Source organism: Anser brachyrhynchus, assembly GCF_964034855.1.
Source record: "Anser brachyrhynchus genome assembly, chromosome: 3".
Classification (NCBI taxonomy): Eukaryota; Metazoa; Chordata; class Aves; order Anseriformes; family Anatidae; genus Anser; species Anser brachyrhynchus.
In genome coordinates, this window is record NC_137696.1 from 107,208,919 (window position 1) to 107,225,270 (window position 16,352).

At 38.4% G+C, this 16,352-nt stretch overlaps 1 long non-coding RNA gene across 1 annotated transcript in view; it reads right to left on the reverse strand.

The window, feature by feature from the left end:
* Positions 1-16,352, reverse strand: part of LOC308193274 — a 98,671-nt gene that overhangs the window by 18,907 nt on the left and 63,412 nt on the right. The window contains exons 6-9 of the long non-coding RNA XR_013949507.1: positions 7,314-7,459; positions 6,299-6,389; positions 2,290-2,531; positions 1,331-1,466 (exon numbers count right to left, since the gene is read on the reverse strand). This is a non-coding gene — a long non-coding RNA (uncharacterized lncRNA). The remainder of the gene's footprint in view (positions 1-1,330; positions 1,467-2,289; positions 2,532-6,298; positions 6,390-7,313; positions 7,460-16,352) is intronic.

A 16,352-nucleotide genomic window follows, 5' to 3' on the forward strand; every position in this document is an offset into this window, starting at 1 on the left:
TAGCCTGTATCTGCAAGTGTTATACATTTGTATTTGCTTCTTGCTGAGATCACACAGTTGGGAAAGCAATCATGCTCCATTACTCCTAGTTTTGACTCTTGGCCCATATGGCTGCTCATGGACAGTCTTTCAGTGCTTTGCTTCATTTATAGCTAACATGGTTAATGACTCTTTGCTTTCTGCAAGTCTCTTGATCTGCTGAAATTTGCAGATATTCTTTGTTAGGAGAAATGGTGAGAGCTTTCCCTATCTTACATTACGGGTTTCTGTTCTACCTGGTGATAACTGGCCTAGCTCTCTTTTTTGGGATGTGAGGAAAGGAAACACTGCAGCAAGTGGCTGCCCTTTTACTACCAGCAATTTTGTCTGGGAATGGATTATATGAGAGGTTTCAGTCTGGCTTCAGGGAGTACCACAGTCCTGGGATTGCTTTACTTAAGGTCACAAATGATTTATCACCAGCTGCTGATTCAAGTTAAATTACAGTACTCCTTCTGATGGATCTTTCTGCTGCTTTCGATACAGTAGATCTTAGAGCTCTGCTGAATCGTTTGAAGTAATTGCTCAGGTTATGAAGCACTGTCCTGGATCACTATCGTGCAGAATTGATAGCGTATTATCAGGTTGTAACTTGGCAATTGTGGATCAAGTTCTGCCTCACTGGTCACATTGCTCCTCAGAATATAATATCCTATAATTCTCTCTCTTTTTTTATTTGTTACAGATGTGGACAGAATTCTCTAGCAGCATAATATTAATTTTCACTGCAACACAAACAACTTATAGATGTATTTGTCTTTTACAGTTTAGCTTCTTGCCACTGTTTGGACCACAACTGTTTGTTTTACCAAAGCGTGATCTTGGATCCTCACGACTGGTTTGAAACTGAACTGAGATAAAATATAATTGCTTTTGGCAAATCCTCTCTGCCTACTAGGTGGTTCTTTCTAGGCAATCGAAACTACCTATGCATATCTAAAGTATACATCTGGAGCTGGTCAGATCATTTCCATGAAATGAAATCTCATCAAAATATGCTGCCCTGTCAGAGCCAAAGCATTTTGTGGAAAACACATCCGTTTAGGTGAAGTTTTAATCAGGGAGGTATTCAAGACACAAGGCTATTGGTCACTTCTCATGGGGGAGACAGAGAAAGCGTGCAGCCCAGTTTGAAAACCCATGATTTTTCATCACAAACCAATAATTTCAGAAAATCACTTAAAAGGTTCTGGTTTTGTTCCCATGCCAACTAAAAACAATGTTGACACCACAAAAGCAGCCATGAAAGAGAATTACTGTCCTCCATAAAGGATGCTCAGAAAAGCTGTACCTGCATCATCACATCACCGGTGCGATCCTCCTCCGCAGAGCATCACATGAAGGTTATCAGGGCTCAGAAGCTGGCGGCTGCAGTGGCAAGGGGCTCTGACATGGCAACTGGCAGTTCACTGCTGGTCATTCACTGCCTAGGAAATGGCAACCAACAGGAACACATGCTTTGTGATGAGAGATTCAGGAAAAAGACACTTTCCATCCCTGAAAAAAATAATTCCTACTCAGAGAAAAGATGAAGATTCAACCTATAATATTTTCGAGAAATTAAGGTCTAGAGGAAAATTATGCAGTCAACGTGTACCAGTATTTATACATTTTAAATACATTTTTGATATTCCAGAGGATTGTAACTGCTTAATCAAGGGTTCAAAATGTTTTTTTTCTTTTAAATAAGACTCTTCCATTTTTAAAATTCCTTTAAAAAAAAAGAAAAAGAAAAAAAAAAAGAAAATTAATCAATATCTTTCCTATAACATATTCCAAGTGAACAAGTTAGCATACAGTAACATTTAATCTGTCTAAATTTCTAACAAATTTTAATATTTGCCATCATCACCCTTTAGCATTTATTCTTACAGGTTTCTCTGTTTCCTAAATGCAAGAGTATGCCCAGCCAAATTCTGTCAAAGAGAAGTAATGGGCTCTTGCCTCTAGAAGAGGGGTCTAGCTGTGACTCATTTCCCTGAGCTGTGGACAAGTGGGGCTCCACACACGTTTCTGCTTCTGCTGCTCTTTGATAGAGCCTGGCTTGGTGAGCCTGTTATCACCCTGCGAAGCAAACCTCCATCCCTGTACACCAAAATATGGACCTAGTGTATCTGTGTGCTGGGGCTGGGCACCATAGGATGCCAGGATTCACAGCACTGCAATGTTTCAAGAAGTGCCACTCCGTCTCGGGAAACTCAGCACCATCTGTTTCAAGAGACCTCAGAGATCTTCAGGTCAAGTGCTCACCTTCAAACAGAGGAGCACTTCTGCTTCCCAGGGTTTTAGGTAGATTTATCTCCTTTGGAAATGTCAGGGAAGCTTTTAGCAAGGCCAGTTCAAGATCACCCAGTGAACAAAAAACCTGTGCAGCACACATGGATGCAATCGCAGTTTGAAGGGCAGAGCTGACTGCTTCCCCAGACCAGCTCATACTGTTGAGGCACGTGATGATACAAATGTCCTCTATTCCAACGTGGTGGGTCACTTTCCTGTGAAAAACAACGGCATGTTGGGAAAAGGGCAGGAAAACCCCATAATCACCATTCCTTCACTTTCCCAAGCTGGGTAGAAAGCATACTGCTTTTCTGTTTCACTGCACTAAATTGTAGCTTTTCTCAGTAACAAAAATACCTGTACTTCAGTTTAAATCACATAAATAATTGCCGTTTGGAGTGTGTCACACAATGCACAGCAACAGGCTGCTTGGGCAAACAGCTGTCTGAATAATTTGGTGAAACAAATATGCGGAGGATTGGAAAAATATTGTAACTTTATATGAGCTAGGTAACATGCCACCCCCATATAGCTGCTGATGGCCACCAAATGCACAGTTCTGCTCTGTGTTATCCACAGTCTTCAGGGTCAACTGGTTGTTACATCCTGGAAAAATATTGCAGATGTCTCATTATAACTCTGTGCATTAACACTAGCAGTCTGCCACTAATCTCCAATTATCCCCATTGCTCAGCACCTGATCTTCAAAGGATTAGGAGCATGAAAAACAAACTAAAACAAATTGCACTAAAATATTTAAACAAAATTATAAAAAAAAAATAAATCCATAAGACCATTAAAATATTGCAGGTAAATAGCTCAAATGCATTTTTAGAAATTCTTGCTGTGGCTTTATTTTTTACTTTATCTCAGATGTTGCACAGTCCTGAAAATCCTTGTGTCTTTCTGCCTGACTGGATACAAGGTGCTGTAGAGCCCATACTTAGTTTTAGGTTGCTTAATGTCAATCACTGCCTTCTTATAGGTTCAGAAAACACTATCTACATCTACTACATTATGAAACATAACTGCCAATGTTAATGTGCAACTCTTAATTAACAAGAATTTGTATTTTATTTTATGATACTTTGAGCAAGCATGGCTTAAACAAACACAAATTGTATGGGGTGACAGCTGTATTAGGTTTATTCAAAATACTGGAATATTAGATTAACTATAATAATAGTCCAGAACATTTTGGAAACTAAAATCTCCTTTATCTCACAGCATTTAAATATCATTCTGTACCGGGTGGAACATGCACTTTGTATTGTAAAAATAAAGAAATAAATAATAAAGTTAGTGAAAAAGCAAACATCTGTTAGATATTTTCTTGCTGCATGCATATAGAAAAGAAACAGCAAATCATTCTGATTCCATGAAACTAACATCACCCTGACATGAGGTGAATCTTGAAGAAACCTTTTTTATTGCAGGCAATTCCCTACCCATCAAGTATAAATTGCTTATAGTCAATATATTTGCCTGTATACAAACAAGCGTTCTTCCAACACTGTGGGAATAATTCCCTTAACATCAGGATGCGTGGTATGTCATCCCAAAGACTGGAGACACAACTGAATGAGTGGAAGATCACACAAATCTCATGCTGTTGCTAGATACTACACTGAGTTTCAGTGGCAAGGTTCGTGTCTTGTAGCCTACAACATTATCTCATCTTCCAAATTGGTTCAGGTCAGAAAACCTTTGTTTTTTGTTTTTTTTTTTTTTGGACTGGGTAGATGGTTATTTTGACTCCAGACCATCTGAATGACCCTGTGGGCAGCAGATCCATGAGCATTTACTAACACTTCTGAGGTGGCAGTAAATTGGTTGTGGATCTTGGGAACTTTCTAGCCGACTTTGCTGCCAAAGACAACATATCATGTAGTGACAATCTCAAATTTCAAACCATAAAAGTACTACCACAGAAAGGGCAAAAACCTTAAAAGATGTCTCCTCAGTTAACTCTCTGGCAGAAACACTTTCTCACACTTTTAACATTTTCTTCCCTTGTATTTGCTTCCCCCCACCCCCCACCCCTTCTAAGTCACAGTTTTCCCCTTCAGTCTCAGGTGACACTCTTGCTCACTGGCCAGGTTTGCCTTGATAACACATAGTCCAACTCTGCTATCACTATAAGTGCTATGGCCAAAGAATATGTTTTGGTTTTATATCAAGTGGTCCTTTCTGCCCTCTGCCTTCACTGTTTGTTGCTTTACTCTGGTTTTACAATCTATTATTCTATTTTTATTATTGCATTGCCTAAAACTACTGCAGACAAAGTTATTTGTTCTAATTCCTTGTTCTTATTCCTTGGTCTGATACTTCGTCTTTACAAGCTTTCCTACTGAAATACGTAGGTGAGATTTTCAGAAGCAGTTAACAGTGACAGTACCTATGGCATCATAATTTGGGGAAAAAAATGTAAATATTGTATATCTTAGCTATGTACATATGGCCATGAAATGATCAAATCTGTTTTTTGTCTTTTGTCTTGCACTGTGATCCACTGGCTAGGCACTCTGCTGATAATGATTTGCTTATTTAAATGACTTTTACATTTCTCAAAGCCATTTAAAAATGCTTCAAGCATTATCATGCTCTTTGCAGATGGGGAAAGGAGCTGGTAAAAGCCAACTTTGCTGCACATTGCCCAAGTAGGAGACTCCAGTGCTGCTGCCAGTTTAGTACTTAAACAAATGTTGACCTTCATTTTTAAAAGTCCTTCATAGGATTTGGGTCAAGAAAAACTGAATTGCTGTGACTTACTCCAACCTGAGAAAACATAACTAGTGTATCTGTGGAAGCTTGGTGAGAGGAGTCATTTTCTGGATAAAAAACTAATCACTGAAATGCCCCAGTGGAAATTATGTCCACACACGACCTATAAAATGATAAAACAAAACACATACAGTTATGACTTACATTTTACCCACAGGTGTACCTCTAAACAAAATAACCTCTCCCACATAGGAGTTTACGAATCTCTGAGAAAAATTCTGGAAACAAACTGATCAAATTCCCGGAAAACTACAAGTCATGCCTCTCACATTGAATCTTCCCTCTAGACACTGTTTAAACCTAATTGTTTTATAGATTTGGGGGATGGTTTATGACAGTTGGATGTTTTGGTGCTGCAGCTGCTTGCTTTAGTGCAACTTCACCCATGACACATTAATTCCAATATTTTGGGCACTAATTTACATAATACTAGAAATAGCAGTATGCTGATGATACAGCCTGCTACAAACAACAGCCAGAGAGGGGGGAAAGGTACAGGAGATCTTTCACATGGGAAGAAGCTATTACAAAGGAAATTGCTTAGAGAGAAGATGGGGTACAGTATAGGAGCCTGTAGAGCCCCTGATTTTATAGATTGCAGATCTGTGGTGCTCTGGAGGAAGCCTCAGATCTACAACTCTCACAGCCTAAAGGCACTGAGGGGGAATTGTAATTTGTGACTCAGCTCACCTGGGTCTGTGGCAGTAATCTGCCCCGCGGGCAGAAAAGCCTGGGTGAATTCATCGTGAGTGGCTGGAAAGCCAGCAGCCCTGCGGCACTCACAGAGAGCATAGTATTAACTGCTTCCATCTCAGAGATTAGGACCAGGGAAGATCACTTGATCTGAACTCCTGGGACCTCCAGCCTGTAATTAGCCTGATTTGCTGCCTTAACCTTTTGCCCTGCATATTCCCAACCACTGAAGCTAATTAAAGCTCCTGAACACAAGAAGCTTCAGACTGGTCTGCAATGCCTACTGCAGGATCCTTATACTCATTCAGTCCTTCAAACACCAGGGTAAGAGAAGACATATGGGAAGACCCTCCTTCTAGCTTGGCAGGGCCAGCAGCAGGGTCTTCTCCTTCCAGCCCCTCTAAACATCACAGAAGGAAGATACAGTAGACTGGAGTGGATTGCTTAATCATACTCTGCTTGGTATCCTCCACTTACTCAAAATATGAGGTTTTCAAGTACTTACATGAACAGAAGAGGGGCAGAGCCTGTTGTTCCCACCTGCCACTATATGCCCATATGGCTCGCTCAGCTGGGAAAGGTTAAGCATCACTGTCCTATATGGAAAGCATAGGAAAAATCCATCTGATGTGGTTTTCCATGCTCTTCTCAGTGCTGCTTAGAGAAAATAATAAGTGTAGGGAAAGCGTAAGACCTGAAACTAAGCAGCATATCACTCTCTTCTCCCAGAAAATTTTCCCCTTTGGGATATTGACTGAAAGACCAAAGAACCACAGGACTGGCATTATTTTATGGTGATCCTACTATTGTAATAGTGCTAACAGCTCAGAAATGAATAGCATATGCCTAGCTGGATCAGGCTGGCCAAACAGCTTTGAACATCAAACTACCTGACCCTTGACACTAGAAAGGTTGATTTATTATACTGTTAGCCCGCCTGACAACATGCACTGTGGGCTTGGCACTGTCTGGTCATTTTTCAAGCTCTTTGCACATTACTGGCACCTATATCCTCTAACGCATTACATCAGGCAGCTCAGCTACAGAATGCTAAAAGCCCTTCTCTTCCTCCATCCCTCCCTCTTTCCTCCCTCTCTCTTTTCTCAAATAGGGAATTAATATGTGAACTTAATGCAAGATAAGAGGTTAATGCTTTTATCAGTGGAAAGAATAAATATACATGATGCAGGTGAGGTCAAAGGGATGGAGTAGAGGGTGTTATACTATTAGTGTACTTGAGATGATGCTTATTAAGTGATGTCCAATTATTCAGAGAAGATATTCCCTGATATAGGAAACTCACAGTATTATAAAAAAAAATTATACTTTTTATCTATAAGGGAATAATCTAAGCCAGGGGACAATCCAAGACCAGACCTATGAGTAAAAGAGTCACAATATCCTCCACATTTCAAAGGGTTAAAAACCACTGCTGGCCAGTAGGAATAAAGAACTACATTTCATCAATGGCCATATCCTGAAGTACTGAGTTTGCAGACCCCAAGTACAAAAAGCCTTACCTCTAAAATGAGGATGAGTAGCTTACAGTTCTTGAACTACATGCAGCTTGTACATGTATCTTCACTATTCATCATACGCATCATGTTCTTGTGCTACATCACATGCAGGGCTGTCATGGGAGCTACTGAAGAATATCAGACCACAGCTGAGGGAGAAAATAAGTTAGTTGCAGCTGTTAGGACAGACATCATCTTCCAACTCATTTTCACATGACCAGGCCAACTACATACCACAACACAGTCACTCCTTGTGCAGCTGTTGTTTAGACAATGAACAAGCCCAGAAGTCCTTTGCTCTCCAAAACAGACTGTTAGCACCAGCCACCCTACCAGATGCCGGCATTGACTGAAATTCTGGCCAATACTTGCTAAAAAAAGACAATAATTTTGGTGTAGTCCTGGATAAGTCCTTCTCTGCAGGGCTGCTCTCAATGAGTTCTTCTCCCAGTCTGTACTCTTGTCTGGGATTGCCCTGACCCAAGTGCAGCACCTTGCACTTGGACTTCTTGAACCTCATGTGGTTTGTGTGGCCCACTTCTCCAGCCTGTCCAGGTAGGTGTCAGTTTGACTTTTACACTTTTTTAGGAGTCATGTCTCACAAATAGATTAAAGTTCTCTGAAGGAGCAAAAAGAAGGTGGAGCAGTATGATACAAAAGGGTCTGAAGACATTCATTTGCAGAGACTTAAAGAAACTACTCTGCAGTAGTAATGACAGGGTAAATGACCAAGAATAAAAGGCCAGCTACACATCAGATGAATCTTATTAAGGTAGTCTCCCAGAGATCTATGACAGAGACTTTCAAAAGGTCTCCAGTCTTCAGCAAGTGGACTGCCAGCTGAACTGCAAGACTGATAAATGCACAATCATAAGCATGGGAAAAACAAAAGTAAGATATTGATGGTCTATATATTAAATACTGCTGCTATGTGGGAACATAACATTAGAATGGCCATTCTGAGTCAGGTCCATCTAGCCTCATACTCTGTCTGACCGAGACCAATAGCATAAGTTTAGAGAGAAGCATAAAAAAGGCAGTAAAAGTTTCTCAATGAAATCATACATTTTATGAACGCTTTATAAGGGCAGTTCTCTGAAAAAGACAGCTCAGTGGCCAGCAGCTGTCAAATGGATAAACTATTATTAGGAAAGGGAATTAATTGAAATGGTGTAGCTAGCAAAACAGGAAACATCATAATGGCACTGTCTTAATACATGGTGTGCCCACATTTTGATCACTGCACTCAGTGCTTGTCATCCCAAGAAAGATATGGTGGGACCTGTAAAAGAAGAGTGTAGGGCAACAGAAAGATTACCATATAGCAAGTCTTTCATAGGAGGACATTTTAAATAAGATACTTCAGCTTGTAAGAGAGATGAGGAAGGAATGATGTGATAGAAATATATCAAAACAATTTGAAAGGGGAAGAATGCAAATGTAGGAGTGAGAAACACCTCTTCAGTTACCATAGTTCTTCATTTTTTTTTTACTTCTCCTAGTTACCGTCCATAGAGATTGGAATCTTTTTAGATTTTCAAGAGTGAGAATAAGTATAAGATGCATCTTCAGGTAGTTGCTCCTGACACAAGGTTTTACTGCAGGACTTCAGTAAAGCAAAGAAAATTCCTAGCTATAGTTTGCTATTCTAGAAACCTCACAGTGAGACAAAGAATTTCATTAACATGTATTTTAAAGCTATTTTAACATTCATCATGTTTCATTTAACAAATTTCCATGCATAACTAAGGGAATATATTGATTTGAGAGTTCTTGTCCCAGACAGCAACAGCCTCTCATAGTATTTCTAACCCAGCAGTGTACACAAGTGTTGTAGTTTTTTTTATTCCTTTTTTTTTTTTTTTTCCATTCCATAATAGCCAGGCAAAGTGCTCTAACTGGAAAACAAAAAATTACCTGTTTTGTCTGAAACCTGGACACTGTGATTATATTTGCAGATTCCTAGCATGAATCAAACCAGACGAACCACAGGACACTAGCTAAGGCATAGCAGGGAAGCCAATAATTCCATCATTTATGCAACACAAGAATCACTATATGCCTAAAAGAACTGAGGTGAAACTATTTGCTGAATTCCATACGAAATACCCACTTTCTGTGTTTAGAAATACAGCACTCACTCTGTCCATGGACTTTTATACAAACATCATTTTGCTTCTTCATGAAGAAAACAAATTACCTGGCTAATCTAAAATTCTTCTGAGGATTAAGTGCATTTGCACTACATGGAAGAAATAATACTATCAAAAGTTATACAGAGATAATAAGATATATAAAATAAAGTGAAGAGACATGATAGAAATGAGAAGGGATATTTTCATAAAAAAAAAAATCAAACCTTTATCATTTAGGGACAAATGTACTGATGATTCACACCTGTGGATTTAGGTTTATGTGTGAGGACACAAAAGGAATATATATGTATCTTATCCCCTTCGAATATAAAAAGACTCTTAATTAATGGTAAGACCTGCACTTACAAAACCAAAGAAAGTTCAGTATTTGTTTGGATTGGGCCCTGCCGAAATGCTATAATGACACTTTGCAAAACCTATGCTTTAGCCCCCATAAACATGTTCTAGTCCATTGACCCCATTCTACTGAAAATGGTCCTTACGTCAGACTACTGATTTCCACTGGCTGTTTCATCCCTTCTCACGTACTGCTGTGGTCATTGTGTGCTGCTGAGTCACAGTCCACTTCTGCATCCTGTTCCCTATTTTGCCCTTCAGCTTCTCTCTTTTAGTTTCCCAAGGATCCTTGCTAATGTCTGACACCTATCAGTTTAACCTGGAGCTTATTCTTCATTCCTCTTCCTCAGTTCCCTGTCCCTGATAAGATTTTCATTTTCCTTTCCTCTGGATCTTTCATAAAATCAATGTCCAAACCATATTATTCCTTCTCTTCCTAGTCAGACTCAACCCCAGTCCATGAACAGTGTTTGGAACTCCTCCCCCTCTGATATTTCTGGCACCCTCATTATCCCTGCCAGCCTACACAGAACATTAGCAGTCTTCCCGCATATAAATACTGAGATAGTTTCCTCCTATAAGAGGTCATACTCTAAAACTCTTTGTTACAATTCTTTGTAATTCTGCCCTTGTTGATACAATAGACCTCAGTCCATTGTAAACACATACACAGAGCTTCCTGGGCAATGGTGGTTTTGAGAGCCTATCTTCACTTTCCAAGCTGCCCAAACATATGCCTTCCTTCTCTCATGCTCTTGCTGATACCTCCCCTCTACTACGCTGCTATCTCCCATTATGAACATAAGCAACAATTTAACCTCTAGACATTTCTCTATGTTCTTCAAAAGAGTAGTTATACTTCAAAGTATAAGCTTTCCAGGACAGAACTTATCTTTGTGTGTACTAGACAGATAAAGCACTATCTTGCATGGCGACTGATAATAGTAGTGGTAGTATTAACAGTAATAGTAGTAGTAGTAGTAGTAGTAGTAGTAGAAGTAACAACAACACAGAGAAAGGTTTATAAGAACTCTACTTACTTACACCTCTACATCTCTGGTAGGCACCTCTTGAAATTGTTTCAGTAATTTGTCTGGTTTTGGCTTTGTTCAATACATATTTAAACCTATCTAGTTTGCATTGCTCATTTTTATTAACTAAACCAAGTTCTTCTGGATATGATTCGCAGTTGTGGTTCCTGCATTTTCTATATGACAGATTCTGTGAATGAGTTTGTGCAGAGCCCCATTCTTCAACAGGATATTTGATGCCCTGGTTTCCTAGGGGACTCAGTCTTGATCCTTTGGGAAGAGGAAGAGTACTGGGAAACTGAAAAAAAAGAAATATCCATATACAACAGTGCTATGAAATAAGGATTTTCTGAAACATCTTTATAATCCAGATGTCCTCTACACAAACAAATATTCAGAAAATAATTAGCTAAAGTAAACTGTAGCATTGCCATGATGAACTAAGACTAAATGTTTATGTATTTAAGGACTTTTTTTTTTCAACGTAAATTTAGTGTTAAAAAGGTGTGTTTCTGAATCATTGACATACTGAAAATAAAAAGCCCTGGGGAGGTGCATATAACCAAAAGACTTTTTGCTGTCCTTGCTATTTTAAATTGCAAATGTGTTTAGAATCAATCCTGTAAAACAGTGCAATGTGGTCAGGAAAATATGTAAGAAAATATTTGATTCATGTCAGATCAGGATGCGACTCTAACAAGATGTAAACAATACAGAGTATCTTATTTTTCTTCCTCCAAAGCTACCAATAACATTAAAAAAAAAAAATGGTATTCCTTCTCCAGTCTCTTGATGCTTTTCAAAATGCTTAAGACTTGTGTTCACCAAAGATTTTGACTTTTCATTAACCAATTGCCAGTTGAAGGTTCTTTCCATGTTTGTAAAGATTAGATGCTCCACATGGTTTTTTTTGGCTACAACCTTTTTTTATTTTTTTATTTTTTTCACTTTTACATTTCCTCTGGCAGTTGCTACTTGAGAAGTGAAAGCAGAAAAACTATAATTGTGTTCAGATGAGTCCTAAATGGTAGCTTCAAACATCAGCTATCATTGATCAAGTTATTCATTTGCTAACATTATAGCAAAGCAAGTGAGAAGAGTATAAAGAGAATTCATAATGTACAACTTATATTAGATGTCTTTAAACTTTCTATTCATATGGCTAAAACATGTCTTAAACTGTAATAACCCAACACTTTTGTTAGTGGTTTTTCACATTATGTAACAATCTCTCTCTCCCCACTCTACTCAACCTTTCTCTTTTTACAGAAATCTCTAGTTTATCCTATTTGTAATAAAAAACAATAGTCAAATTGCAATGGTCAGACTGGGTATCAGACAACATTCCATTAAGTCACCAACAAAGAAATAGATAGGAAAGTAATGATGAACAGAATGTAACCTATTATTCTCCAAAATAATTACCATGTTCTTGTTTTCAAGCAAAGAAGAGGCAGTCATCTAACCTGTGTGGATTTCAGTATCATGTGGGAAATTATTCTTAAAACTGGCATATGAATTGGTTCCTGGGAAGTCTGTAAAGTTGGTCACAAACCAATCAACAGAGAGTTCACTTCATCTGCATTTTCTTCCAGGTTTGTTTGAAAGGGATGTTACCAAGCTAAAGAGAGACAACTAGCAAAACCTATTAAGGGTACATTTATTTAATATGACAGATCCTATCTAGGAACTTCATTAATGACTTCCAGAGGGGATAAAAGGAGGATGAAATTTGCTGATTAAACAAAGATAACAGTCACCATCAAAACAGAAGAGGACAACGTGTGATGGGTGACTGTGAAATAACAATAATAAAAAAAAAAAAAAGAGAGAATGAAATTTAAAACACTAACAGCTCTTTTTTTTTTTTTTTTTTTTGTACTTTCACACACACACATAACCATTAGCCCATTAACTGAACGGAATATTCAGTTAATTAAACAGGGTAGTGATATATGGACTGATCACAGAAGTATAAACCACCAGACAATGCACCTCTGTCATTCACAGTCTAAAAACAGATGATGTCTAAAGCCTGATGTCTTAGACATGCCCTCTTGTCCCACAGCCCTGCCAGATGCAAAATGGCTGTGGTAGCCCAGTGTAAGTGTGTAGAGACACCACACTGTGCTACATGGTACTCTACAGAGACAGGAAGACATATGGGATTTGAACTCTTTGAACTAAATTAAAACTGAAATGAAGACTCCTCTTCCCTGGAAAGTGCTGTAACTATAAGGCTACTACTCTTAGACAAAATATCTGAAAAGCGTCTCTTCTCAGGCAAGGACTATGACCTGTGAATAGCAGCGTGACCTGAAGATGTGATGAGGCCAGTCTGTCCTATGTTTTGCTGCACATAACAAGATAATCCTTTCACATTATCTTGGATGTTGTATGACATACACGTATACAAGCAGACTCTGTGCTGAACAGTGCCTGAGGCAGTACACCTTCCCAGCATCCATCTCAGTGGGACTGTGATACAGGTATCCAAGTAATCATTGAGTCCAGGAAGAATTATCATCTCCATCTCAATTCTATCAATGGCTGACCTAAGCTGGCAGTATATAGGCATACTCAGAGATCTCTAGATCTCTCCCTGCAACATGCTTCACAGTAACTGTGATATCCAACTTATAACATTTTCCAGAATAACTTCCTCATTACCAGAGATAACAGAGATTGATGGTATTGTTCCAAGGATGTCAAATAGGTTTTGAACTTATTAAGATGCTGAAAAGATGGCAGAATTATTTGGGACTCTTAATGCTGGGATATTATGCATTTCTATAGTGTTGCACGGAGGCTTTCCTTACCAAGTGTGGGAGAATTTGTTTATTCTGTGTATACAACACATGAGAAGTCAAAATCCATCCTTTACCATATTAGATGATATTTATTTGACTGATGAACTGATAGCTAGGTCATAGTTTTTAATACCAAAATCATTTTAAAAATCTATAATTTCTAGTATATCTCAAATGGGAAATATAGAGCTCATTCGTCATTTATTAATATAACTTTCTGTTGCTGTCTCTGTACAGAAATGGCATGTGTTCCAGAAAAGAAAAGTGAGCATCCACACAATGGAGTCTGCAAAGGAGATGCAGAAGGTGCAAATCAAACTAGTGTAAATTAGATTGTTTTTCAAGAGGAAAACTCATGTTGTTCAAGGCTTTGCTTTCTACTCTAATTTTTGCAAAGAGATGGGATTCTTCAGGAGCTAAACAGAACCCTGGTCTTTCTCCCTAAAAATGCCTCTTCAGTGGCAGATACAAGAAAAAAAGAAAAAAAAAAAAAAGATTATACTTCAAGCTGTCTTAGAACATGTAGATGCTAGATTAATAAGGGCACACCAACTACTACCCACAAGGTTTCACACCTCACACTGTGGCTTATTAATAAAATTAATGTCCCTCCATGACAGCCTTCCAGATCATTTTACACACATACTGAGTGAGGAGGATATAGTGAGACCCCCACCTAAATGACTGGTTTTGAAACTCTCCTATAAGACTGTAGGTTTTATAACCCATAAAAATATTCCAGCACATTCAATGCAAGCGTTACCTGAGATCAATGGAAAGATTTTCAAGTTTTTTTTTTTTTTTTTTCCTAAATGTAGAGGGGAAAAGGCACATTTGTCAAACCTGGAACATTTTGCTGAAATCTTTCATTCCAATAAAGGTGTTCTTGGTCTTAGGACAGACTTTCTGTACTTATGGTGCAGGACACCCTCTCCTAGGTGGCTAGTGAGCTCCCAAACACAACCTCCACCAAGTCCCAGTTCTAGCTGATTTTTTTTAAACAAATATGTAGTTATTCACTGAAAATAAAACAGCACCAACAAGAAAGATTTGGATATTCTGGAAAACTCTGAATTACTTCAGAGGTACATCCCTCTTAGTGGGTATACCATTCTAATTATCCTATAGCAGGGTACCATCATCCAAAACAACTTTTAAATATACTTTTTATTCCTGTCCAGCACCAGTGATGGAGCAGGTGATCAGATTAGGCTAGGTTTTAAATCAGATAAATAGTAACCATATTACCGACGAGATGTCAGTCTTAGGTAGGGGGATTTTTCCTCAGTTTTGAAATATACTATTTAGTTTGACAGTCAGTCTCGGTTGTCACTCAAAATACTAGACTGGGAGTGGCAGTGGAATTTTAATTTATTTTTGAGGTATGCCACAGCTATCCTTACCAGAGCAAATGAAAGTCAGAAACACAACCATAAGAAAAACAAGAAACTGCAATACACTCACTTATAATAGAGCAAGGAGGATTCAGAAGAATGCTATTTGTTGTAAACTTTTATGTGAGGATGATATTTCATTTTGATTTACTTAATTAAAGAAGATCCTAGAAACTCAATGGCCATTATTTTCCAGCTAGGTAACTCTAGAGGAAATTTTAGTTGGCTGTTCATAAGAGCTCATAACCTCTCTGCTTCTGATCAAGTGTCAGCCAAACTTCTAATTTGTCATTGTTTTGTTTTACAGAGAGGTCTGTTTAATTCCTTTAGTTTTTGAAAGGAAGAATAACTTCCGCTGACACCATTTAAACTGTTTTTAAACCATAATAGGGTTTCATTGAAACCATTTTGCCATCATAACCTTACATTGTAATGGTTTCATAATGGCACCATCAAAGAGGTCCTTATAGACTTGCTGTGAAATAGTTTTCCCATAATAACTTTGTATCCCTGACTGCATTGTAATGATTTCATCATGAGGTCATGGACTAGCAATGAATCCCTTTTGCCATTGAAATCTTAGAGTTCCTCATTATAGCCTCTTTCACTGTGGCATTGTTATGGGATCTCCACTGGATAACAATGAAACCATTTCCTTCTGATACATTAGGCTTAAATAATATTATCACCCTAATAATGCAGTCAGAGGTTAGGAAAGGGTAAGCTATACCCTTGCTCATTTCAGCATTTCAGTTCAGCATTTGATTCAAGGGGCTGAAAGTATGCAGTATGGTTACTGAACTACTATCCCTTCTCTCATAATGAAAGTGAATGGTGGTTACACACCCTGCAGGAATAGGGAATTTTAGAAGAACAAAACTAAAAAAGAAAAAAAAAAGTAAAAAAAAAAAAAGTACAAGAGTCACTTTCTGGGCTCCAACTCAGCAAACACTGAAGTTCATTCCTCTCCAGCAATAAGCACAAGTTCAATTTTAAACCTGAATTCGAATCTCCTAGAATCCATTGAAGAGCCAGGCATTTTGTTGCATTAAGACAGACTTGGGAACATTGTTTACAGCACTGAACTCATGTTCTCACACATCAGCAATTGCAGCCACATTGGTGCAAAACAAATCCTGAAAAGTGACACAGGTTTTGAACTCCCACAAGGTTCAGTGGGACATTCAGACCCTACAGATACAGATTTACAGGGAGCACTATGCAACAATCCCTGCTCTCCTGTCAAATCCAAATCCATGTCCCTCTTATCCCACACCCCCATTTCTACAGAAAATTGTATTTATTCTGCTTATTC